The 25,822-nt window shown below is 36.8% G+C and overlaps 1 protein-coding gene across 2 annotated transcripts in view; it reads left to right on the top strand.

Annotated features, from left to right (window-relative positions):
* The window catches only part of LOC146394980 (uncharacterized), a 480,198-nt gene that overhangs the window by 156,863 nt on the left and 297,513 nt on the right, over positions 1-25,822 (top strand). The window contains exons 6-7 of one of the 2 annotated variants that reach the window (XR_014834441.1): positions 1,435-1,577; positions 3,664-4,154. The gene's annotated coding sequence lies outside the window, so the exon portion shown is untranslated. Of the gene's footprint in view, positions 1-1,434; positions 1,578-3,663; positions 4,155-25,822 lie in introns of those variants that run through there. The other variant, XM_085006031.1, reaches the window with a different exon arrangement.

Raw genomic sequence — 25,822 nt, forward strand, 5'->3', positions numbered from 1 at the left:
TACAAGTGGAGGTTGGCCATATAGGACAAGAAAATTTTAATTGACAGCCTCCGCAACAACCAGCCTGGAGAGGGAACTCACAACAGAGAAAGTCAAAGAAACCAATAAACCAGTCACATAATATGGCCCTCTTCTAGTCTGCCCACCTCCCATTTCCCCCTGCCAACAACCTCTACTCAGAGTATGCCTGAAACCTTCCCTTTCTTTCTGAAGTTTTCCCACTCTCCTGCTTGCCTCTGGGTCTCTGCCAGACACATGTGATTGTGGCTGAATCACTTTCTGTAGCAAGTGCTGAATAAATAGTCTTTGTTATCATTTGGGTTTTCTTCATTTATTTCCACACATCTCTTTTTCAAAATTTCCATAGAATTATTATCTCTATAATTCATCAGAGAATTACTTTTGAGCCTGCTCTTATTTTCCTTTTAGGGATGAATAACCTTAATACCAAAGAATTCCCAGGTGCTGTTTCTAGGTATGAAACTATTTCTCCCCAAGGATCAATCTTTAAGTCAAGAAGCCACTTGGGCCTGAGAGTCCTGTTTAGAGAGATTATAATGAATGATGTTGGAAGCTCTACCAGAGGCTTGTTGCTCTCATATTGAGTATAAGTTATTGGACACAGAAGAAGCCTTTATTTTAATAATGCTATATTTTCCATTAAAATATATAAAATTATAAGATTAAAGAGAAATATTCTAGTACAGCAAAATGCTGAGGGCCAAGAAAGGCTCAATGTGTACAGTAAATTATATTACTAATTACAAACTTTAGTAGTCTTCAGTGAAACCCTTAAAGAGTTGATCTTGCGGAGGTCTGGGAAGCTGTAGAATCTTCACAAACGGAGCTGTGTTAAGGGCTTAGCCTAAGACTAGATTGTGCTTCCTGGAATAGAGATGACCTGCCTTGGGAGCAGGGATGGATTAGGGAAAGATGTATGGGGGTGCAAGATGGGGGTAATGAACTCTCAGTCCTCACATAACCACAAAGAGGAAAAAGGACTCAGGTACCAAGGGTAAAGGCATTCTAATCTAATGCTCAGAAGATGAAGAACTAAGTTGGATATTAATCATGTTTTGTGCTGTGTTTTTTAAAAATTCAGCTGAACTTAACTATAAAAATAAACCCAAATGATCTATATGATAGTTTTTAGAAGGTGCCTTGAGCTAACTTCCAGAATCCATTTTTTTTCTCACTTTAATGCTTAGAATGAGTCATACATAACTTCAAGTAGAAGGTGTGTGTAATATGGTTCTGTTGGAGCATATAATAAGTCAATTCTTTTTTATTATTATCAAAACAATTATTAGATCAAATAAAAGTTAGTGATTTCTTCTTCGATAAAGTTGCTTTAAATCCTGAGATTATACAAAATTGTATAGGTTACAAAGTACTTCTTTGAGGAAAATAATTGCATATTTGTTTCCCTTGCAGAATCTAATTTTTAGAAAGTCACCTAGGCAGCAGAAACCAATGCTAGAGACTACGCAAGCCAGCAAGATGATAGTAAATGTCAGATCCCACGGGTTTGGGGAAGCAGATGTGGCTGGAAGACAAGGGCAGAGTTACACAGAGAGGTGAGTTGTGCAGAAGACTATCCCTCAGTATCTACACAGGGATCCTTCTGAGTGTTAGCTGAACCAACAGGGCATGAATAGAATGAAACTCCCAGAGCCAGGCAAAAAATCAGAAGAGTTGCAAACTGAAAAATTCTGACATTCTACCTCTGACCACTCACAATGGAGAGTCTTCTTTTATTTTCCAGGACATTCAAACATTCACCAGAATTCCCAGAAGGACCAGGAACAGATTTATTGTATGTATATATTTACATGTGTGACAAAAGACACACCACACACACACACACATATACATACACAGAACAGTGAGACAGAAAGCAATTAACTTGATAATCTAAATTCCAAAAAGAAAAAAGAAAAAAAATCTTCTCTAGATTGCTGAAATTCTTCCTGAGTTGCTATTCATACCACTGTTGTGTTTATAGATTTTTTTCTTTCAAACAGAAACACTTGTGGAACATATTATTAAACCATTAACACCTTGGCTTGGGATGAGCTTCTGAGATCACGGAAGAAGGATCCTCTTGAGAGGCTTGCTAGAGCTAGGTATTTAACCCTGACAGTCAGGGAAGACCAGTTCTCCTGGCTCCAGACCATCCCTCCATCCAAAGGCATAGTTTCAGCTCTGCAAGTGTAGTTAGATTACACTCAGTAGTAATGAAGAGACTAAGAATTGCAAAGTGGCACATAACCAATTTCTAGTTTCTAAAAGGAGCTTAAACAGCATGTGGTCATTAAGATTTTATAATTCTTAATTAGTTAAAAAGTGAACACCCCGGATTGTGACCCTTTTTTATGCCTTCATGTCAATCCAAAGTGATAGATTCTGAGACAGAACTAAACATTTTCTTGATTTCCACCTTATCAAGATAGTTACTTTCTCATTGCATCTTTTCCCATCTAGTCTAATCAACCTGCTTTGCCTGTGTGTCTCAGACTTATCATTTTCTGTGAATCAGCAAATATGTATATATAAGTACCCTCTCCAATACACCTCTGTAATTTTAAAGGCCATCATGCAAAGCAGCATTTGTTCTGTGTTGCTTCAGAGTACAGAATTAAGAGTTCCTGCTCTGCTGCAATGGGTTATGAAATCTGACTGCAGTGGCTCATGTCTCTGTGGTATGGGTGGTACAGGTTTGTTCCCCAGCCTGGGAACTTACATGTGATGTGGGTGTAGCCATGAAAAGAAAGAAAGAAAAAAAAAAAAAAAAAACAGAATTATTTAAGTTAAATAATTTATTAATAGCAATGTTATTTATTGAGTATGTACTAGATGCCTAGCGTAATCTATGCTTGTTTGACTCTTAAGCCAAGCCTAAAAAGAAGGTATTATTATTATAATACAGACTACAAATGAGAAAAGTGAGAGGAGGAATTTTTTTTTTTAATTTACAGAGTGTTTTTATTGTTATGATAATACAAAAATTATTCACTGCTCAACAAAGTGGTCTGTTATTACATTTCTTTTCTTATACAAATTCTTAAGTTTTACTGAAGTAAAAATTTGCCTCTTTTTTTCACTTGCAGGAAATTTTATTTTATTTTATTTATTTATTTATTTATTTTTTGGGGGGGTCTTTTTGTCTTTGTTGTTGTTGCTGTTGTTGCTATTTCTTGGGCCGCTCCCGCAGCATATGGAGGTTCCCAGGCTAGGGGTCCAATCGGAGCTGTAGCCACCGGCCTACACCAGAGCCACAGCAACGCAGGATCCGAGCCGCGTCTGCAACCTACACCACAGCTCACGGCAACGCCGGATCGTTAACCCACTGAGCAAGGGCAGGGACCAAACCCGCAACCTCATGGTTTCTAGTCGGATTCGTTAACCACTGCGCCACAACAGGAACTCCAACTTGCAGGAAATTTTAAATAATGGTGACTAAGATCATTTTAAAAGCCAACTAGATACATTCATTGCATTTTTATTTCTAAGTATTTGAAATATTCATTCTGACAGAAAAATTCTGTCAGACGAGAAATTGATAACAGTTAATTCTATAAGAAGATAAGATAGTAGTCACCCTGCTTTCTTTTTTTTTAATCTGCTTTCTAAAAATTAACCCAAGGCCGCTTTTATCCTTAGGAACCCTGCAATACACGACCACGGTATCACTCTCCCAGGAACTTTTCCAGCAGAATAAAACATCTGTGATTCTAACAGGTCTCACAACCTCAGAAAGGACTGTTTTTCACAGGTTAGTCTGACTTCTGCTCCAACAGAAGGAAAATGAAACTAAATTTGTCCCAAAATTTTTAAAATAACTTTGATGATAAACATTTCCACCAATAGCAGTGTGGTTATTAACCTTTGGCCAATTTCCTCATAGATAAATATCACACTATTAAGAAAATTAAATTTGCAAACAATTTAGTAATTTTTGCCCGTTGAAAATTCTAATCTATTTGGAAAATTATCCCTAGATTATAATTTTAAAAGCGCTAAGGATGCTAATAGATATTTACTTGTTTTGTTTTGTTTTTATGTTCCTTAAGCTATAGCATCATCTGTTTGCCTCAACATTATGGAACAATGATTCAGTGTAGGCCCAAATTAAAAGCATTACTATACAAAAATTGTTGTTTCAGATTTGGACTAATTTAAAAGATACTGAGCAATATCTATGTGGCAAGCTTAATTCTAGCTGCTTTTTCATATTTTAAGTTTCATTTTTGTTTTCAAACTATTTACAGCTTCAGATGGCAGGCTGTTTCTTTTAAGCTACACTCAAGACAATCTAAAATACAGTAAAACTTACATATAAACAAAGTTTCTAGATATTGCCATGGAATGTTTTGTAGTGGAATTTTAGCTGCAATTTAAATATCTGGCAGAGTTCCTGATGTGGCTCAGTGGGTTAAGAACCCAACGTAGTGTCCACGAGGATGCAGGTTCATCAAAGCACTTTGTTGAGCCATGCACCCCCTGGCCTCACTCAGTGGGTTAAGGATCCAGTGTTGCTGCAAGCTGCAGTGTAGGTCATGGATGCAGCTCAAGTCCCACGTGGCTATAGCGTAGGCCAGAACTGTGGCTCCAATTAGACCCCAGCCCCTGGAGTTTACATATGCCACAGGTGTGGCCCTAAAAAGAAGAGAAAAAAAGTATTTAGCATAAACTACTCATTTATACTAGAAAGTATGTAGCATAAACTGTTCATTTATACTAGAATGAACATTGGATAATGATTGTGTAGAATTCTCAGTCACTCAGGCTCTAGAATTCATGTTGGTTTAGAGGAACAAGAATTCTCTTCTCATGGCAAACACTGTCCAAATCCCAAGAAAATTCTCCTCCATTTCACTTGATTTGTGTATTCAAAATAAAGACAACTGAGTCCAAATACCATAAAAGTTTACTATTGTAATACGCAATTATCAGAAACTAACTTGAATACTAGGAAAGATTTGAGTGGTAGAACATTTAGGAAAGGGGAAAGACAAATTAACTTGTAAATCCTTCCTCACAGAAATCATGAATGAAATGGATTCTTGCCACATTAGTAGTTGATTTCCAATTAATGCCAAGTGCTCATTTTCTTGCTTCTGCCAGAGTGAAGGAAGTTTTCCTTTATCCTTCTAAGTTCATTGGGCTGGTCTAAGAATTAAATTGACATGAAGCAGATTAACAGAATCAAAACAAAATTTAAGAACAAATAGACATAGAAGAGACCCAGGAAAACGAACTCACCAGCCCTCACCTTGAATACTATCTTCAACTACATATAAAACAGTACATTAGGGTTCTAAAGAGTGGCTTGGGACTTCAAAGGAGATGATGGCAATTTACTTGATGGAAAAGAAAATGTTTAATGGGCCCCTCGGAGACAGTGGGACACAGTGGCCTTGCTGAGTTTTCCCCACCACAATATGGGCACAGAATAGCCCATATTCTTGGCAGGTATCCCTGATGATAGTTCTATTCTGGGAATAGGCCCTCTATTTAAATTTAGGCAATTAGGGGAAAGTTCAAAGTTCTTCCTGAATTTATTGGGCCTCAGTTGTTACTAGCTTGAAATAATACATATGCCAAAAAGACACATTTTGGGATGGCAAATTTGATATCCTTAAAGTTTTCATTTGTTTTAAATTGAATTTCCAGTGATATTCATGGATTAGGGCAACATATGCAACACTTTCTCATGGCAGCTGGAGAATTTTTGAGAAATTAAACAATTAATATTACTATGCTAAGTTGTATAAATTTAAGTCTAGAGGAACATGCATGAAGGTAATACTGATCATTTTTCAGACTAGATGGATACTGAATACAGATGAGCCTTCCAATTATTCCATATCCTTGTCATCAGTTAGTATTGTGAGCCTTTTTACTTTTAGCCATCTGGGTAATGGCTTAGTTTTATTGGTAAAGGGAAAGGTCTAAAAGCAAGAATTTTCCCTTAAATCCAGAGGCATTCTCTGTGTATATATGGCAGTTTATAGTTTGAATTTTTACTAGGTAAAATCATCTTGATGGTACCTATAGCTCTGATTCGAACCCTAGCTTGGGAACTTCCATATGCCACAGATGCAGCCCTAAAAAAGAAAAAAAAAATTTTTTTAATTAAAAAAAAAAAAAGAAAATGCGGGCAAGTTCCCTGATGTGTTACTCTTCTAATAGCGATACCATTTTAAAACTGTAATAGAAGAAATCCAGGACTCAGGTAAGTGTGTACAGATGCCACACTTCTCCACCTAGGGAAGCCCTCAGTAGTTTTAATATCTCAATTCCATTCTTGCAACACTAAGACAAGAAAGTAAACTGCAAGGAAGAAATTCATCACAGGAGTAGGACCCTGGAATTAGAGTATGTTAACTACCTTCTTCATGAAATTAGAAGTTCCTGAAAACTACCAGCAAATCGTAGTGGAAGAACTTGTGAATTACTTCCTACCACAATCCTAAATCCAAGGACATGAGGCATTGTCAATGAGGTAGGGAAATCTCTTGGGGTTGTCACAGGAAATGTGATAGCACCATATAACTTCAAGGTAACTTGACTGCCATCACTTGAAATTCCCTTTATTCAGTAGAATTTACATAATCTTTAACCAAGTTTTCTGACTTGATTTCTTTTTTCTCAGTAATACAACATTTGCATGACTCAATTTTGACATCTTAAGAAGGTCTGCATAAATATGCATTTTCCATTGAATTTATGATCTAGCCATGCAGAGCATATCCTTGACATCATGTCACCTTCTTGGTTATACATTGACATTATAATGTTGTTTACTATAAAACTGCATTGGCAGCATCCTAGGAGCCCTGCGACAGCATTTTAGCTGACATCAGGGTGAATACTGAAAGTACATTTTGACAAAAATCACTTGGAGGAAAAAAAAAACCTACCAAATTGGGCTTTACCATAATCATTATGGCTTTTAGGAAACAATTTAACTATTGAATGTTAGCAGTTTATTCTAAATCAATGGCAGATAAGGGACTGAACTTTACTGAGAAGGACTTCCTCGAAAATACACAAGAAAATTGTCTGTCTCGGGTAGCAAAATAGAATCCAGAACCTCCTGCTTTTATCTTCAAGTATAAGGTGATATTACTACCTCCTTCCTCCCAGGTTTGCCAAATGATTGCATCAAAAGTGATAAGCCATATCAGGTATTTTACAAGTTGCATTTTAATATATGCATTTTCATATAGATTTAAGCAGCATCAAATACCTCAATAGTCAAGTCCTTTTGTTTTCTTAATTTTAGAGTAGGCCAGCAACCTTGTCAATTCTAGTTATTTATTTTGAACACAATTTTCAGGCTTAGAGTGTCAGTATTCCCTCTTGACCTATTTTTCATTTGCCATCACATCACATGCTACAAGTATTTTTGTCAGCAGAGAGGAAAAAGTAAAATAATAACTAACATTTACAGAGTGCCAGCTATGTATCAAGCATATTACGCATAGAAAGAATCTTATGGAGAAAGGCAATTACCACACACCATAGATGAGGACACTGAGACGTGGAAAGGAGAAACTTCTAAAGGCATATGTGCATTTAAAAGCTCATGGCTGGAGTTCCCGTCGTGGCGCAGTGGTTAACGAATCTGACTAAGAACCATGAGGTTGCAGGTTCGATCCCTGCCCTTGCTCAGTGGGTTAACGATCCGGCGTTACCGTGAGCTGTGGTGTAGGTTGCAGACGCGGCTCGGATCCCGCGTTGCTATGGCACTGGCGTAGGCTGGTAGCTACAGCTCCGATTCGACCCCTAGCCTGGGAACCTCTATATGCCACGGGAGTGGCCCAAGAAATGGCAAAAAGACAAATAAAATAAAATAAAAAAATAAATAAAAGCTCATGGCTATTTTTTTTTTTTTTTTGTCTTTTTTCTTTTTAGGGCCACTCCTGTGTCATATGGAAGTTCCCAGGCTAGGGGTCTAATGGGAGCTGTTGCTGCCGGCCTACACCAGAGCCACAGCAACACCAGATCTGAGCCGTGTCTGCAACGTACACCACAGCTCAGGGCAAGCAAAGCCGGATCCTTAACCCACTGAGCGAGACCAGAGATTGAACCCTCAACCTCATGGTTCCTTGTCAGATTCATTTCCACTGCGCCACGATGGGAACTCAATCATGGACTTGCAGAATAGACTTGTGGTTGCCAAGGGGGAGGAGAAGGGAGTGGGGTGGATTGGGAGCTTGGGGTTAATACAAACTATTGCCTTTGGAATGGATTAGCAATGAGATCCTGCTGTGTAGCCCTGGGAACTATGTCTAGTCACTTATGATGGAGCATGATAATGTGCGAAAATAGAATGTGTACATGTATGTGTAACTGGGTCACCATGCTGTACAGTAGAAAAAAAAATTGTATTGGGGAACTAACTATTAAAAAATAATTTAAGGAAAGGAAAAAAATGAAAGCTCATGGCTAATAAATGGTGGATTTGGGATTTGGAAAAAACCTAGCTCCAATGCTCATGCTATCATTTCTCTTTAAAAAAAAGAGAGAGAAAGGGAAAAGTGGGGTCACATGCATGTATGTAGTTCAGAGTGGTCGGCTACAGCGACAAATGCTTCCAGCCCATGCACAACGTTGCCACTTTCCTTCTCATTTTGGAGGCTGGTAAAAGGGAAAGGTCTCTGGCCCGCAACAATACTGGGCAAAGCCAGAATGAGATTTACCAGTTTCTGAAAAGGATTACTGAGGTGTATATCCAGAACAGATCATCAGAGTAAAGTAATACAGGGTTCCTACCTGAAACTCAATAAGTGGTCTGAGAGTCAGGAAAATGTGGACAGCTGGGCGGCATTCCCTCTGAATAAATATCAGTGACAGCAGCAGCTGGGCCCCACAGGTTGGATCAGAGTCGGTAAAATTACACTGATCCTTTTCACGCACAAATATGAGCAGCCATATTACCCTAAGGAGTTAGATGAGATGTGGTTTTAGTATCAGTCTCTTCCTTTTTTACTGTTAGCTGAAATATTTGTTGAGATCTTCTGCCCACAGTGAAATCCTGTCAAGTAGCACCCAGGTTAAGTCAATGAACTTCTTTCCAAAAACATCATTGGCTGAGCTACCAAGGGATGTGTGAAAAAGCATTTGACCTCAACCTACCTAGAACAACAACTATGTAAAGTTTTTTCTTCAATTACCAAATACTGGGATGTAAATTAACTTCTTCAAAACATTCCATCCACTCAGTATTGTCTTAAGATAGTTGATATGCATTTACTGCATACCTAGAGAATCATACTATCATCCTCTTTCAGGTCAGATTACCCCAAACGTTTACTCACTAGTATCTACTCCTAAAAGAATCACTCATTTGGATTATTTTTCAATTACAGACTTACAGGTTTTCAATAAAACAGGTGATTTTCAAGGGACTTTTTAAAAGAAATGAACTCGTTACTTGTGTTCAAATAAGCTCTAGACATGGGAGCTGGGAGATTTTCAATTTAAGAAAAAGTGCTACCAATTTGTTTCCTAGACAGTTTAGAAAAAATGGCATTGCTTTAAACAGTTTAGAGAAAATGTCATTGCTTAAATAATTAACTTGAAGGTAGCTACCACTTGAATTTCTGAATATATTGCTAAAAATCATTCTTGGTGATTTAGCTTTACATTTGGTCCTTTATAATACGAACTCTGTAAGATTCTCTTTAATATATGTATGTATGTGTATATATGTATATATATATATACACACATCAACATATAACAGAAAGAAAAAACTTATACACACATATTTATCTTGGTTATAGTTTTATGGCTGTACCAGATTATCAGCTATATTGACAGTTCGGTCCAAAGAAAAGTTATGTATACAAATATATAGTTAAAGAGCATAGAAAGGTTTACAATGAACATCTATAATTCCCTGACTTAAAACTTTCCCTTTCCTTGATAATCAACCCATTTCTCTATCAAGTTTTTCATACTTTGTTTTAGTTCTTTGAATGACTAAATTCTCTTCTCCAAATAATGTTGCTGTATCTAAATTTTATTGTGCAATTGACTTCACGTATTAGCTACTTACGTCCTAGTATGATAGATAAGGATAAGCTCCCTTATACCTCATCTACTCCTTCTGTTAATATAGTTTAATGACTGCTCTAATTGGTCAACTATGCAAATGCAAACAATATATTTAAATGTACATTTTTTTTTTAAGTTCCGTACCTGTGACATATGGAGGTTCCCAGGGTAGGGGTCAAATCTGAGCTGCAGCTGTCAGCCTACACCACAGCCACAGCAACATGGGATCTGAGCTGCATCTGCAACCTACACCACAACTTGTGGCAACGAGGGATCCTTAACCTCTAACCCCTGAGCGAGGCCAGGGATTGAACCTGGCCTCATGGATACTAGTTGGGTTTTTAACCTGCTGAGCCACAACAAGAACTCCTAAACATACATTTCTCATCTCACAAACTATAGCCAATATTTCTTGAGTTCGTTATGTAAGCTGAGGACATCTGTAAGGGTCAGGAGAGATTGATAATTGATAAGGACCTAAGTTCTCTTGCTATCCAGGAAGAACGCTAAAATGACATTTCCTACTCTCTATGTTCAATCCTATGACTTCTGTGTCTTTTATCAAGACATTTAAATGGATTACCCAATTCTTATGGCTTTACTTTATTTGGAATATTTTTCTAAGCTCTCAATCATTATATATTCTGTTGAATCTCTTTTTATCTCTGTACCACTCTCTCCAAAAATCTTCTGATATTCCACTACTTTTCTTGGTACTTAGATTAACTCATCTCATTATTTCAACAATCAGTATTAAGAAATTAACATCAGTACAATATGTTTACCAAACTGGAGACTTCATTTGAGTTTCATCAGTTTTTCCAAAAGTGTCCTTTGTCTGTTCCAGAATCCAATCTTGGTTCCTGCATAGTCTTTAATTGTCATAATTTTTCTCTAAACTGTAGTTGTTTGTGAGATTTTGAAAGACATGTTGGCTTTCATGTTTTTACACTAAGAGTAATTGTCAGATATTTTGTAGAAAGTTCCTCAATTTTAAGTTCGTCTGTTACATTTTTCTAATTATAAAAATGTTACGGATTTTTGAGGTGAATATAATAGAGGTGATACTCACTTCTCATTGCACAATTTCAGGGAGCACATCATGTAGATATTTATTATTACTAATGATAAACTTTGTCATTTTGTTTAGGTGATGCCTTCCATGTTCTTTCATTATAAGGTTACTTTTTCCCATTGACAAATAATATTTAGTGGAGATACTTTGATATTATGCAAATATCCTGTTACTCCTTAAATTTTTGCCCAACTGATTTTTTTTAAATATTTGTCTGTATCCAAATACTATAACCTTCAACTCATATGTTGGCCTTCTTGGTAATTCAAGTATTTCCCTACCCCTCAACGAGGGATAGATTTTTCTGGTTCTCTTCTATAGCTGTGATAGTTTTCAAAAGTTTTCAGTTCAATCTGTTTTCAGATTAAGGCTCCTGTTATAAAGAGAAGCTAGAGGAAAAGTGTCCTGATGGAGTTTGATGTCAGCAGCACTCTTCCCTATCCAGTTTTGCCCCTACAGAGACTTTTCAGGATTCTCCAAATCTTTGCTGTGAGTGCTTTGCATGATTCATGAAGGAGGAACATGCAATAGAATGTAGATTTCATTTCTCCTGTGATTTGTTTTCTAGTTCTAACATTTCTTCTCATTATTTCAGGCTCATTCATATTCATATTATATTCCATTTTGTATACATTTAAGAATGAAGAAATGGAAATGTTTATTGCAGACTCTATTTGTAGAAAAGGGGCTTATAGATGTTAGTTTCCACTTTACCATGAGCACGAGGGGCACCAGACCATGCCTTACGATGATAGAATCCTACATAGACAAAATGAAAATGGTCTGTCCCTCATTTACTAGAAAGAGAGTTGGGATGATGACTGTTCTTCACGCGCACTTTAATCTCTCTGTCTTATGCCTCCACAGTATCTCCTTTTCAGAATTCAGAGCTTCTTTGAGTTTCTACTATAACGATCAGCTCCTTTTAAATCAACATACACCTAAACACATTCTAAGGTGTGGCTGTCTCAGTACTATTTCATCTGTCACCTCCCCATGTATGTTTTTGTAGGTTTGAGTGTCCTCTAAAATATTTTTTATCGGTATTATGATTTCTTAGGAAAGAAAAGTATTCAATACAATCAGTCAATCAGTCATCTTGAAACTACGCTGTTGGCGGGAATGAATTTACCAATTTAGGTAGAGCCATTATGGAAGACAGTACGGAGGTTACTTCAAAACTGAATATAGTGCTACCATGTGGTCCTGCAATCCCACTCCTGGACATATATCTAGATAAACTACAATTCAAAAAGATACATGCATCGCAGGGTTTTTTTTTAATTTATTTCTTTTTCCACTGTACAGCATGGGGACCAACTTCAAGCAATTCATTTTTTTTTTTTTAGCATTTGTAATGATTTTTATTTTAATTTTAATTATCCCTGGTTTACAGTGTTCTGTCAAATTTCTATTGCATGGCGAGGTGACCCAGTCACACGTACATGTATACATTCTTTTTTCTCACATTATCATGCTCCATCATGAGTGACTAGACATAGTACCCAGTGCTATACAGCAGGTTCTCCTTGCTTATCCATTCCAAAGGCAATAGTTTGCATCTATTAACCCCAAATTCCCAGTCCCTCCCATTTCCTTCCTCTCCCCCTGGGCAACCACAAGTCTGTTCTCCAGGTCCTCAATTTTCTTTTCTGTGGAAAGGTTCATTTGTGCCATATATTAGATTCCAGATATGTGCTATCATATGGTATTTGTCTTTCTCTTTCTGACTCACTTCACTCAGGATGAGAGTCTCTAGTTCCATCCACATTGCTGCAAATGGCATTATATTTTGTTCTTTTTTATGGCTGAGTAGTATTCCATTGTGTATATATACCACATCTTCTTTTTTTTTTTTTTTCTTTTTGTCTTTTTTATTTGTTGTTGTTGTTGTTGTTGCTATTTCTTGGGCCGCTCCCGCGGCATATGGAGGTTCCCAGGCTAGGGGTCCAATCGGAGCTGTAGCCACCGGCCTACGCCAGAGCCACAGCAACGCGGGATCCGAGCCGCGTCTGCAACCTACACCACAGCTCACAGCAACGCCAGATCGTTAACCCACTGAGCAAGGGCAGGGACCGAACCCGCAACCTCATGGTTCCTAGTCGGATTCGTTAACCACTGCGCCACGACGGGAACTCCCTATATACCATATCTTCTTAATCCAATTGTCCGTTGATGGACATTTAGGTTGTTTCCATGTCTTGGCTATTGTGAATAGAGCTGCAGTGAACATGCAGGTGCATGTGTCTTTTTCAAGGAAAGTTTGTCTGGATATATGCCCAAGAGTGGGATTGCTGGGCCGTGTGGTAGTTCTATGTATAGATTTCTAAGGTGCCTCCATACTGTTGTCCATAGTGGTTGTACCAACTTACCTTTCTACCAACAGTGCAGGAGGGTTGCCTTTTCTCCACACCCTTTCCAGCATTTCGTTATTTGTGGACTTACTAATGATGGCCATTCTGACTGGTGGGAGTTGCTACCTCATGGTGGTTTTGATTTCTCTAATAATCAGCGATGTTGAGCATTTTTTCATGGGCTTGTTGGCCATCTGTATATCTTCTTTGGAGAAATGTCTGTTCAGGTCCTTTGCCCATTTTTCAATTGGGTTGTTGGCTTTTTTGCTGTTGAGTTGTGTAAGTTGTTTGTACATTTAAGAGATTAAGTCCTTGTCAGTTGCATCATTTGAAACTATTTTCTCCCATTCTGAAAGTTGTCTTTTTGGTTTCCTTTTGGTTTCCTTTGCTGTGCAAAAGCTTTTCAGTCTGATGAGGTCCCATGGGTTTATTTTTGTTTTCATTTCTGTTGCTTTGGGAGACTGACCTGAGAAAACATTCATAATGTTGATGTCTGAGAATGTTTTGCCTATCTTCTCTTCCAGGAGTTTGATGGTGTCTTGTCTTATATTTAAGTCTTTAAGCCATTTTAAGTTTATTTTTGTGTATGGTGTGAAGGTGTGTTCTGGTTTCATTGATTTGCATGCTGCTGTCCTGGTTTCTCTGCAATACTTGCTGAAAAGACTGTCTTTTTCCCATTTTATGTTTCTGCCTCCTTTGTCAAAGATTAATTGAACATAGGTGTCTGGGTTTATTTCTGGGTTTTCCATTTTGTTTCATTGTTCTGTATGTCTGTTTTTCAAGCAATTCATTACCTCTAGGAGGCCACATTCTGTACTGCAGGATCCTACCACTCAGGAAATGGATCAGGGAATAATAGCTGACCAAAGAAAAGCAAATCTTTAGTTTGGCCATCACTAAAGTGCTAACCAAACATGCATAACAGTATTAGAAAATTCCTCTTTTAGGAATCTAAATATGAGCCATTGGAGATGAAGAGTTGGTAGCAGGAGCCAGAGCTGAAAATATGCACAATCAGGGAGGTCATGAAGCTTTAGGCATAGAATGGACTACAAGTAAAAATATGATTAAGTTTCTGTAAAAGTAACTTGAAACTGATACAGATTAAAGGTGTTCATAATAGAAAGTGAAGCAAAAGATTACATTAGAAACAGAAACGAGGAAGAGTGTATATATATTTCAGTGGCCAGGTGGAGGATTTCCTAAGCATGAGGCCTGAAGATTAACTGACTTTCCTGGACCCTACTGCTTTCTAGTCTCTAGGATCTCTAGCCTCGTTCTGGATTCCTTTTACACTACTCTTGTCCTCATTCTCATGTACAATAACCACAATCTTACTATGTGAGGTAGCCTTAATAAATCTCTATTACTAGCCACCAGAATAACCCAGCACATTCCTCCAAGTCGACCATAAGCCCTCAGGTGTCCAACAAAATCTTCTTGCTCCCACCACAACCATGGGGTGTAAACACCAGGGCTTCCTGACATGTTCTTTTCAAGGGTCCCAGAAACTGGAAAGAAAAAAAAAAACCTGATGCTGCCATCTAGAGAGTGGAGAAGGAGTGCACATTCCCACACTCTCATACTGCTATCAACTATCAAAACATTTGCTCTTGCTATACACACTACAAGAGTAATTGGAATTTAAAGTACAAACTGTGACAAGCCGTAACTTCTTCTACTGGTTATCACCAAACCACTGTGCTCTGAGACATTCTAAAACATCCCTGCAGTGAATCAACAGAAATCTGTAAATCTGATTAAGAAGCTTGGATTTGTCCTCTGTCAGAGACAGTAATGCAAGACAGGCTTCAGCTTGAGGTCATCATGCATTTGATTCATGACATTTTTCTTATTAAGTAGTATATGCTAAGAGTGAATATTCTGAAAATTTCTTACATGGAAGTAATGAAAAACAGGAAAGGAAATATTCCAACTAAGAAAGGAAGGGAGGTGAGAAATAGAAAAAGAATTTCTAATATAATTGTGTGATGTCAAAATGTTTGTAATAAAAAATAACCTGTGACATTTTATGATGTTTGGCTTAAACGTTTTCTTTAATATTACTTCAAAACATATTACTAATGCCAGTGAAATTAAATTATCTTCATATCTAAGTCTATTTTATTTTAATACATGAATGCTTTACATATTAAAAACTGTTTTATCATTAATCACAAGTGGAAGCTCATGAATATAGTCATGTTTTGCTTGTTTACTCAGTATTCCATATGTGTAGCAAGAAAGTTAAATAGACTCTACATAGTTTCAAAGTAAAAAAAAAAATCCTAATAAATGTCATATTTAATTAATATTTCATTTAAAATTCAAGACTGATTTTTTTTCTTTGCTTTTTAGGGCCTCACCTGTGGCATATGGAGGTTCACAGGCTAGGGGGTTGAATCAGAGCTGTAGCCTCCGGCCACAGCCACAGCAACATGAGATCCAAGCCGTATCTGCAACCTACACCACAGGTCCTTAAACCACTGAGTGAGGACAGGGATTGAAACTGCAACCTTCTGGCTCCTAGTTGGATTCATTTCTGTTGTGCCATGATGGGAACTCCAAGACTGATTTCTAGTCTCCAAAGAGATAAGCGAGGATATTTATTTTTATAATCCAGTAATAAATAAATCCCACCTGTTTCTTAAAAAGATCATGTAGTATACAAACTGTCTATACTGCCACTATTAAGATAAAAATATAGTGCTTTAACATATATTCATAAATTAATATAAATTTTCAGATGTTCCAAAAAATTGTTTTGATAGTTATAACTTGACCATAACATGATTTACTCTCTAAGAAAATTGCCTTTTCCTTAGACCTTGCAATTGAGAGCAATTCACTATGAATAAGGAACATGCCCCAAGGGGGAAGTGAGAATGACATTGAATTGTTACATAGCAAACATTTGGTAGGTTTTTTCACAATCTGCATGGGGAATTTCAGAATTAGTATTGTGACATCTTTACTTGGAAAAAATAAATTGAATCATATTTACAATATTTAAGTTTAGATGCTATGCTTTGGTACTACTTCAGGTGAGTAAATTAGAAATAAGTCTATCCACAAGACCAAAAAAAAAGTGTCAATTAGGAATATTACTAAGTTTAGCCACAAAAAAGTGTCAATTAAGAGTATTAGTAAGGTTAGTCCACATAAATGAGGTTTAAAAGCTGAGCCAATAATAGATTCTTTCTTCTTTAATGAAAAAAAAATGTTTAAGGTTCTGTTTCTAACATAATTTTGAGGGAGATGCATCCTCTTTCAGATAAATAAGACCCAAAGAGTAAGGAATAATGTAGGAACCTGGTCAGAAATTGAGGCTACAGATGTTGGCACAACCTTCCTGTTTAAGTGAAATCCTGAGACCATAGAAGCCAAGCCATTCATATTCTAGCATTTAACTCTAGAGAAATAGCAAACCCAGTAAAGTAATGATCCCAAGAAGGGTCAGTAAAACACCAGCCACTTCTCTATTAAGAACAGCAGACCATGAGACTATCCTGATTTTAATTAAGGATGAAAGACTGCTGGAACAAAGGATTACTGCGAGCTCTTCTCTCTCCATAGCATCCAATAAATCCCACTCTCACCTTTTAAGATCAATCATGTCAATGGGATGAATAGGGTTGGTTAAAATAAAATCTTCCCTGGAACTCTTAAACCTTGAACCAAATATCCGGGACCACTAGAGCAACAACTTCTGAAACATTACAAGCATCCTATGTGGTAGGTACACTGATGAAAATACTGAAATAACTTGTCTAGGATGACACTCTCAGTAAATGGCAAGAAAGAGGGTATGGAACCCTCAGCAACCTAACTCCAAAGTTCCTGCTCTAATCCTCTACTAAGCTTCAGTGCCACAGAGTGAGCCATAAATATGGTGAGACTGCAGAGAGGAAACAAATTTATACGTTTGTAATTCCACTGAGTTCTTTGTGAGATGCTTCTCTTGACTTTAAAATATTGAGCTTAATCTGGATGCCCCACGATGTTTTACATACACACACACATGCACACGTATATGGATTATTTTGGGGTTCAAGGTGAGTCACCTCAAAATATGCCAAGATGGCATATTAATTATTTTTAGTCAAAGTTATTTAAGAAATGGCCTATGCAAGAGGAACCCTTCCCTTTGACTCCCTGAAAGTGGGAAATCTTTCATGTGAAAGATACACACCCTGCATCTGGAGGTAGAAGGATGCCCTTATCACCAGACGCAGGGAATTTGGGGCCCGGAAGTCTCTGTAACCAAACCTTGTCACTTTTTTAATGTACTTCTCCAAGGCCAAACTCCATTTAGATTCTTCACTAATTGAGCACCAAAACCTGAATTTCTTTGTCCTGTCAATTCCTCACAAATTTATTGTTTCTTTATCTAAAAAGTAAAAATCTGCCTGTTTTAACTACTTCTTAGGTCCCTTTTCTGTGATACCTCCAGGCACATGAATTAAAAATTATTTATTTTTCTCCTTTTAATCAATCTTATATCAATGTTATTATTAGTCCAGCCACAAGAACTCAGGAAGGGTAGAGACAGAAACTTCCCCTCCCTGACAGTCCCCAAATATGTGTTATTTACTGAGACTACTAGTATGGATAAAGTCTCCAAGGCAGCAAGTTCCCATATGTCCCTGCGAATCTGAAAGAGGAAAGAAAAATTGTATGCATGAACTGAGATAGAGAAAAAGCTGAAATAGGAATGAAAAGATAATAAAAAGTTGCATTTTCAAATGAACACCCCCCTCTAACTTCAAAAAAAAATATATATATATATAAATACATAAACATTAGATACTGAATAAAACAAAAAGGGGAACCCTTTATAATCAATCACTCCTGTGAAAAATGAGACATAAATATGCAGCATAGGGTTTTACATTCCAAAATTATACACTGAATGTTCTTCCAGAGAAAAGTAAGAAAAATGAAGCATTAAGAAATGAAAAAAAGAAAATTACAAGAGGAGACGGGGAGTATTAATAATAAAAATATATCCATCTCCTAGAAGTCTTGAATAATAGAATTTTATAGCCAGTCTCCATCCATATCTAGTAAACAATCTTTGTTTTAAATTTGAAACCTTGTGTTTATGCCAACGGAACTAACAAGTCCTAACAAGATTCAAAAAAGAAATTATTTGCCACTCAATACCACTTTTAACTTGGCTACAGAACATGGTACTTATTAAAGACAAGCTACTGAAAGTTATATGTGAGTAAAACTATTTATTTAGAATAAACTTAAAAAATTTCCTTTTGATAAGTGAAAAATGCACAAATTTTGAACTTCTTAAAAATGAAAATTCCAGAAAAAAATCACTTCTATTAACATTTGAAATTAAGTAATCATAGAAGAGTTGGCTGGTTAAAATTAACATGTGCCAGTCTACTTTCAGAGTTTAAACAAAGACAAAAACACAACAGTATCAACTCTGCACACAACAGAATAGTCATATTATTTAATTCTAAACTTAGAAAACAGCAGTTAAATGTAAAAGTACCTTCTAAATGCTCAAGGAATTCCCTTTTTGGCTCAGCAGGTTAAGAATTTGACTAGTATCCATGAGGAGGTAACTGGCCTTGCTCAGTAGGTTAAAGGATCTGGTGTTGCCACAAGCTGCAGTGTAGGTCACAGATGGAACTCAATCTAGCTTTGCTGTAGCTGTGGCATAAGCTGGTGGCCTGGGAACCCCTAGCCTGGGAACCTCCATATGCCACAGGTTGGGCCCTAAAAAGACACACACACACAAAAATGCTCGAGAGTATTAAGAACCCAAGAGTCTGACTCTTTTCCTGCAGAAAGAAAAGAGAATGGCTCTCAGAAACCCCAGGAATATTCATGGAGACTACACTGAAAGAACTGGAAAGATGCATGAACATATCCTCTTGCTCTCCAGCCTGTGAAGAAACGCTTTCTTTAGCCATTCTACCAAGTACAGATTGTGTCACTTTCATATTAATTTAGATTTTAAACTGGGAATCTGGTAAATATCTAGCATTTAGTGACTTCCTATTATGAACCAGGTCCAGTGCACAGCCCTGAGGAATCACAGATGATTACAGGATGACGGCTAATAGGAGTAGGTAATCTGGTAGAGAAACAGACACTTGGGAGAAATAATGTCAAAGCAATGCAGAAGATGCTATAGCAATGGTAATTACTAATAATGGTAAATTGTATAAAATATCATTATAATTTTAACATATTTTACAGACTTAGTAGGTGCAAGGCCCTATGCTAAAGTGATTTGTAGTATCACATCAAATCCCCTGTAAGTAAAGAATATCCCATTTTGCTGATGAAGAAAGGGAGATCTGGGGAGGTTCAGGTTACCCAGATAGTAAAGGGCAGACTGCAAGATCAAACCCAGTCTATGTCCTACCAACCAGAGACACTCAGAGTCCTAGGGAAGCCTAGAGCAGGGGCACTTAACCTCACAGAGATTTAGGAAAGGTTTTTCTGGCAAGAAGATGCTCCAAAAAGTAGGAAAAGAGATCAAGAATGTGGAGGGATGACATCGTCTCAGAGGTGTCTCACTCATTACTCAATACATGAAGTGGCTGGTGAGCTGGAGGCTCTGGTAGGTTAGTTGTTTGGATTCTTGACCTCCTTATTGTGGACTATCAAGGGCCTTTAAAAGATTTTCAACAGGGAAGTAAACAACAGATTTGCATTCAGAGAAATCTGCTTAACGGCTGTGTGTTAGACCATGGGGAAGGATTCGAGTGGGTAAGATGGGTAAATGAGAATGGAATTGAGCTAGCAGTAGAAGACAGTGCTATTAGCTTTCATGTTGGTAGCCAAACACACAGTAAGTGCTAATGATATGTTGAAGTGCCATACTTTTCCCCAAATAACTCAGCCTTTAATAAATAACCCCATTAATCTAGATATCATGTTATTTCCCCAGACAATTTATCCTAAATCAAGCATAGGGATTAGGTGATTCTTTCAAATAAACAAAGTATATTAGTTGTCTTTTATCACATTTCAAGATCAAGGAGAAAAGAAGAAAATCCATATGCCAAATACCCTACTTTGTTATCTCAGTACTAGTTCCTGCCTCCTGTTTAAGAAACAGAGTTCGTAAGCTTATATGCACAGGGATGCTGGATAAATGACTAACATGAAAGTGAGTTGGAAACAAAGTGCTGGATAAATACAAATGATTATATAAAATTCTGCATATCAAATATTTGTATTTACCATCTCCATTTGATCATTCAAATTGTGGCTTAAAAGATTAGCAGAAAAATAAAAAAACTAATGTCTTTAATCAGTATGTGAATACAATAACAGAGCCCTTGAAATTAAAATCACAAAAACGCTGCAACAAGAGAGGATTTCTTTATTATTTAAATTCTAAACCTGCTTAGACTTTAATAGCATCTCAAGACTCTATTATAAAATAAAACTTGTGAAGCAAAGCTATCTTTTGTACATATATTTGTTTCCTTTCATTTATGACAACTAGGTCTCCATTAGGAAAGTAAGAATACACGCTCAAGAGTGAATTCTTCCCAAATATTTTTTTGAAATATTTGCTTTACCTAGAGTAACTAAGTATATTTTTTACTTCTATTTATGACAGAATAAAAATTATTTGAAGTTATTAATTTATACATATAATTATTCCTAAGTATAGATGGGTTTTTCATGACTAAAAAATATTTTTGATAGAAAAAGGTAACTACCACCATTATTTCACTGTAGATAAATGGATATTTTAATTTTTACATTTATTGCTTGTCTTAAATTATTATTCCTATTTCCTATATGTAATTCCTTCTACTAAGGTTCTAAGGTTATGTTACTGGATAATAACCATGCCAAATAAAACATTTACTGGTTTAATGTTTCCTTATGGTTAGCAAGATATAATAATAGATTTTTTTACTTATGAGATAAAACATCCAGTTGATGGGCTGAATTTTTCATTCCCTGCTTAAAATGTTACTACCTGCTATACATACAACATACTCACTAGCTCCAAATCAGGGACAGTGATAGTCCCACTAAATAATTCCCACTAAACTGAGTCTGGTATCAATGAAGTATCAGGTAAAATCTCCCTGTCTTTTTTATGTGTGTTTATTATTAATTACATAAATTCAACCTGTCAAATCCTGGAAGCAGCAGTAAGAAAATGTTAATAATCTAGGACTTGAAGTTTCAAATCTGCAATTGTTTATCAAACTCCCATTATATGCAGCATCCTGGCAAGACCACAAAGTACATGGGATACTAAGTACATGGGATTTCAGAATCTAAAAACTCCTAAGTGTGACTTCAGAGTGAATCTGAATGAGAAACAAAGAAAGCAAATCCCCAGCAAATGCAGCAACTAAAAGTCAAGAGAACTGGATTACTTACCAGGAAGCAGGAGGAGGAAGAAAGTCAGAGCAATCAGATATCTGGGAAAATTCCCCAGTTACAAGGGTACACAGAGAAACTGGAAAAGTCATGTAGATAAGAAGGTGAAAAAAATGTCAGACACACTAACAAGGACAATGCTTATTTAAAGACAAATACTTAATCCAGCTGGCAGAACCTGGAGCAAAACATTCTGAGAGCTTGGACTTACTGGATAAAAGTTATTTTAGATAAATGCATACCAAATTTAACATTTTATCCATGTTGGTGTCTAAAAGGTGAAAAAATACTAACTCAGATGATGACTTATTTAGTGTCAGCTGAGTAATGTAAAGAGCACAGTAAAACCAACTAGAAAAATTTATCAAAAATTCTCAAGAAAAAGGCTGAAAATATACTGAAATTTTAATCAATGTTTTCATAGGCATTTTCTTTTTTTCTGCAGGCCCCATGAAATTTTTATTTTATTACATGTTTAAAACCTGTTAAAAGAGAAAATTCAAGTTTATCTTGCTCCTCCTAAATGCCAGGAACTGTTCAAGATGTTTTACCTGTGTTATCTCATTTAAGAGCTTTCCCATCATAACTATGAAGAGACTATGTCTCTCACTCCATTGAAGCTGGGAGAAGATAGTTTTCAACAGTTCATGGTCCAAGAAGACCGCAGGCCACAATTACCATCGACACTTTTATTTGGTGATAGATGCTTCATCCCTATTATTCATTTCAGTCACAGCTTATTTTCTTGCTGTGTTTAACTGTGTTACTCCCCATGGTTTTGGCAAGATGATGCAAAACTAAGCAATATCATTAATCTCCCTCTACTACCAGTTACTTCAACCTAAACTAATTTATTATGTACATATTCCTGACTGTGTGGCTGATAAACACTTCAAAAACAAGAGCAGGAACTTAGTTAACCATGTGTAGCTTGCATGACTTCAGACAACAGAAGATAAGTAAATGCAGAGAAATTTCACTCCTCAGTTAACCGACCCAGATCACATACCTGTTTGTGAAGTTACAAGACATCTTATCCTTAGCCACTTAAGTTGAATGAATTGGCTATGAACATTTCCCCCTTACTATGTGTTTCTTTGCTGTGATAACAATAGTTTAGGTTTCTGAATACTTGAGAGAATGCACTTTACCCAAGAGATGAAAAAAAGTGAATTAGAAATCAGCGTTTATTGACCTTATTTTTCAACTATGCCAATCATGAAATGCGGGGAAGAGAGTATTTCATTACTCTGCAGTCTTATTTATTTCCTTGTAAAATATGAACAATGGCACCTCGCAATTATGATGAAAAACAAATTCTTATTTGTATTTTTACCATATGTTGACTTTTTAATCCAGACAGATTCCACATAAATTGTTCTTCAAGTAAAAGGACAGGAAAAGAGTTATGGAAGCCATGTAATTAAAGAGAGCTGCTCCCAAGTAATGGATCTCATAAAATTCAAAAGCATCTCTCTAAAAGTCACATGGTGCTGGAAATAGCTCATCTCTACCTCCAAAGTTCCTTGTGTTACTATCAGAGGTCCATTTTATTCCTATTGCCTCCAATATAAATGTCCTTCCTTAAGTATGGAGAGACATCTCAGAACACTCCTTAGGCATAAAGCTCTGGAGAGGCCTTATCCTTTCTTAGGTTGCCAAATAGGCATTGCTGTTTGTGTAGAGTCTGAGAATAAGTTCAAAGTTCACTGACTGCAGAGGCTTTGGTTTTAAGGGAAACATCGACACTAATCTAAGGAGGTGTTTTCTCGTTTTGTTTGTGTGTGTGTGTGTGTGTGTGTGTGTGTGTGTGTGTAGAAAAATACCATGGTGTACCTCTTTGAGCATGAACAGTAACTGCCATATTTATTCCTCCACTATCACCCAAGGTGTGATTCAGAAAGAGAGGCTAAAACAAACAACAACAAAAAAATCTAAAATCTACAAAACTGAAAGGAAATGTTTTTCAGAATAGCCCCAGAGAAAGGAGATAGTGGGGAAAACAAAACGAGGTCCAGCAGTATGGTGGCAGGAGCAGGGCACTGAGAGCAGCATGGCAAGTGAGACACACCATGTGTTAGTAAATAAGGGCAGGAAGTGTCTAAGGACAGTGATAAGTGACTGCTATGTTTTTTACCTACGTTCTCTGCAATGATTAAAATGTCAGTAAAGGATGCCAGCTGTGACAGTCATGGGACGATACAATGGAAAAGTGAAGGAAGAAGGATGATGTCCACAAGAGATGAAGCCAGCAGGGAAAAGGGGCAGCAGTGGCAAGTGCTCAGAGTAGCAGAGAGGAGAAAAAGACTGTCACTGACTGACACAGATGAAGGGTAATTTCTATTCCCCATGACCTAGGAGTCATCAAAGATTTTGGGTAGGGCACCAGAAGATTTCCCCAAGTATGCAGTATGGATGTCGGGTTTTTTTGGCTTTTAAAATAAAGGCAGCCTTAGAATACTAGAGGGCAGGAAAGTAGCAGAAGAACTCAATGTAATATCTTTAAGCCATAGCTTATGGTTTATTTCTTCAGCAGCCATGACTATTGCAAATATCCACATGGATGCAATAAAACATCTTGGTAGAAAACTTTATTATAGCAACACATACTAGTATGAACAATAAATCATGTTCATGAGCTGTTTAAGAGAATCACTTTAGTATATTTTCATTACATTCCCTTTTTGGCCAGATTATTAATCCTCCAAAAAACAGGGGTCATTAGGTAGATAAGGCTCTACTAATGAATCCTGAGTATAACTATAACCATAAAATGATTCGTTCTAATGTAATAAATTTGAAAAGTGTGGTATTTAAAAGAGGGAATGGAGCTAAAGTTGATATGCGTCATATTAATATTAAAGAGTAACTAAGAAATTAGCTATAAATTATATAGACAGAGCATATTTCTTTTCTTAAGAAGTAATTTAGGAGTTCCCATTGTGGCACAGTGGAAACGAATCCAACTAGTATTCATGAGGATAAGGGTTCAATCCCTGGCCTTGCTCAGTGGGTCAGGGATCCAGCATTTCCATGATCTGTGATGTAGGTCACAGATGCAGCTCAGATCCTGCATTGCTGTGGCTGTGGTGTAGGCCAGCAGCTGTAGCTCTGATTCGACCCCTAGCCTAGGAACTTTCATATGCCACAGCCCTAAAAAGCAAAAAAAAAAAAATTCAAAACATGCAGATGTCTTTGCATAAGCAAACTCACTGGCATGGGAAGTTAAAGCTGATGACTTAATGTAATGATTATGTTGGGTTGGTAGTATACCCCCAAATTCAAGTCCTCTTGGCTCCTCAAAAAATGGCCTTACTTGGAAATAGGGTCATTATGTATATAATTAGTTGAGAAGTGATCATACTTTATGAGTCTGGGTGCCAATCCAATGACTCATGTCCTTATAAGATGAGAGAAGATGGAAATTTGGACACTGAGAGACACAAAGAGAATATTATATGAAGACAAAAGCAGAGATTGAAGTGAAACATCTACAAGACAACCAAGGATTGCTAGCAACTACCAAAACCTAAGAGAGAAACATAGGACAGATTCTTCGTCAGAGTCTCTGGAAGGAACACACTCTGCCAACACCCTAGTTTCAGACTTCAGCCTCTAGAACTGTGAGAGAATAAATTTCTGTTGCTTTAAGTAACAGTTTGTACTACTTTGTTACTGGAGACCTAAAAAACTAATATATTCATCATGTATCATGTCCATTTGATAATAAATAGGAATATTTAATAAGGACATATTTTATTAAGCTTATTTGAATAGCTGTGTAAATTTGAAATAAACTAACCTTCCTTTATTAAAACAGCTTTTTCAATTCAGTCTTTCTAGTCATTTAGACTAGTGCTCTATCAATTATCTCTGTGAGTAAGGCTTTTTAATATTTTCAGTTTTGGGACATCCTTTTCTTTTTTCCCTAGTA

The sequence above is a fragment of the Sus scrofa genome, chromosome 18 (assembly GCF_054392235.1).
Source record: "Sus scrofa isolate SSC_HxYL_T2T_F1_AM1 chromosome 18, Sscrofa_HxYL_maternal_Yorkshire_Landrace_v2.0, whole genome shotgun sequence".
In the NCBI taxonomy this organism is placed as follows: Eukaryota; Metazoa; Chordata; class Mammalia; order Artiodactyla; family Suidae; genus Sus; species Sus scrofa.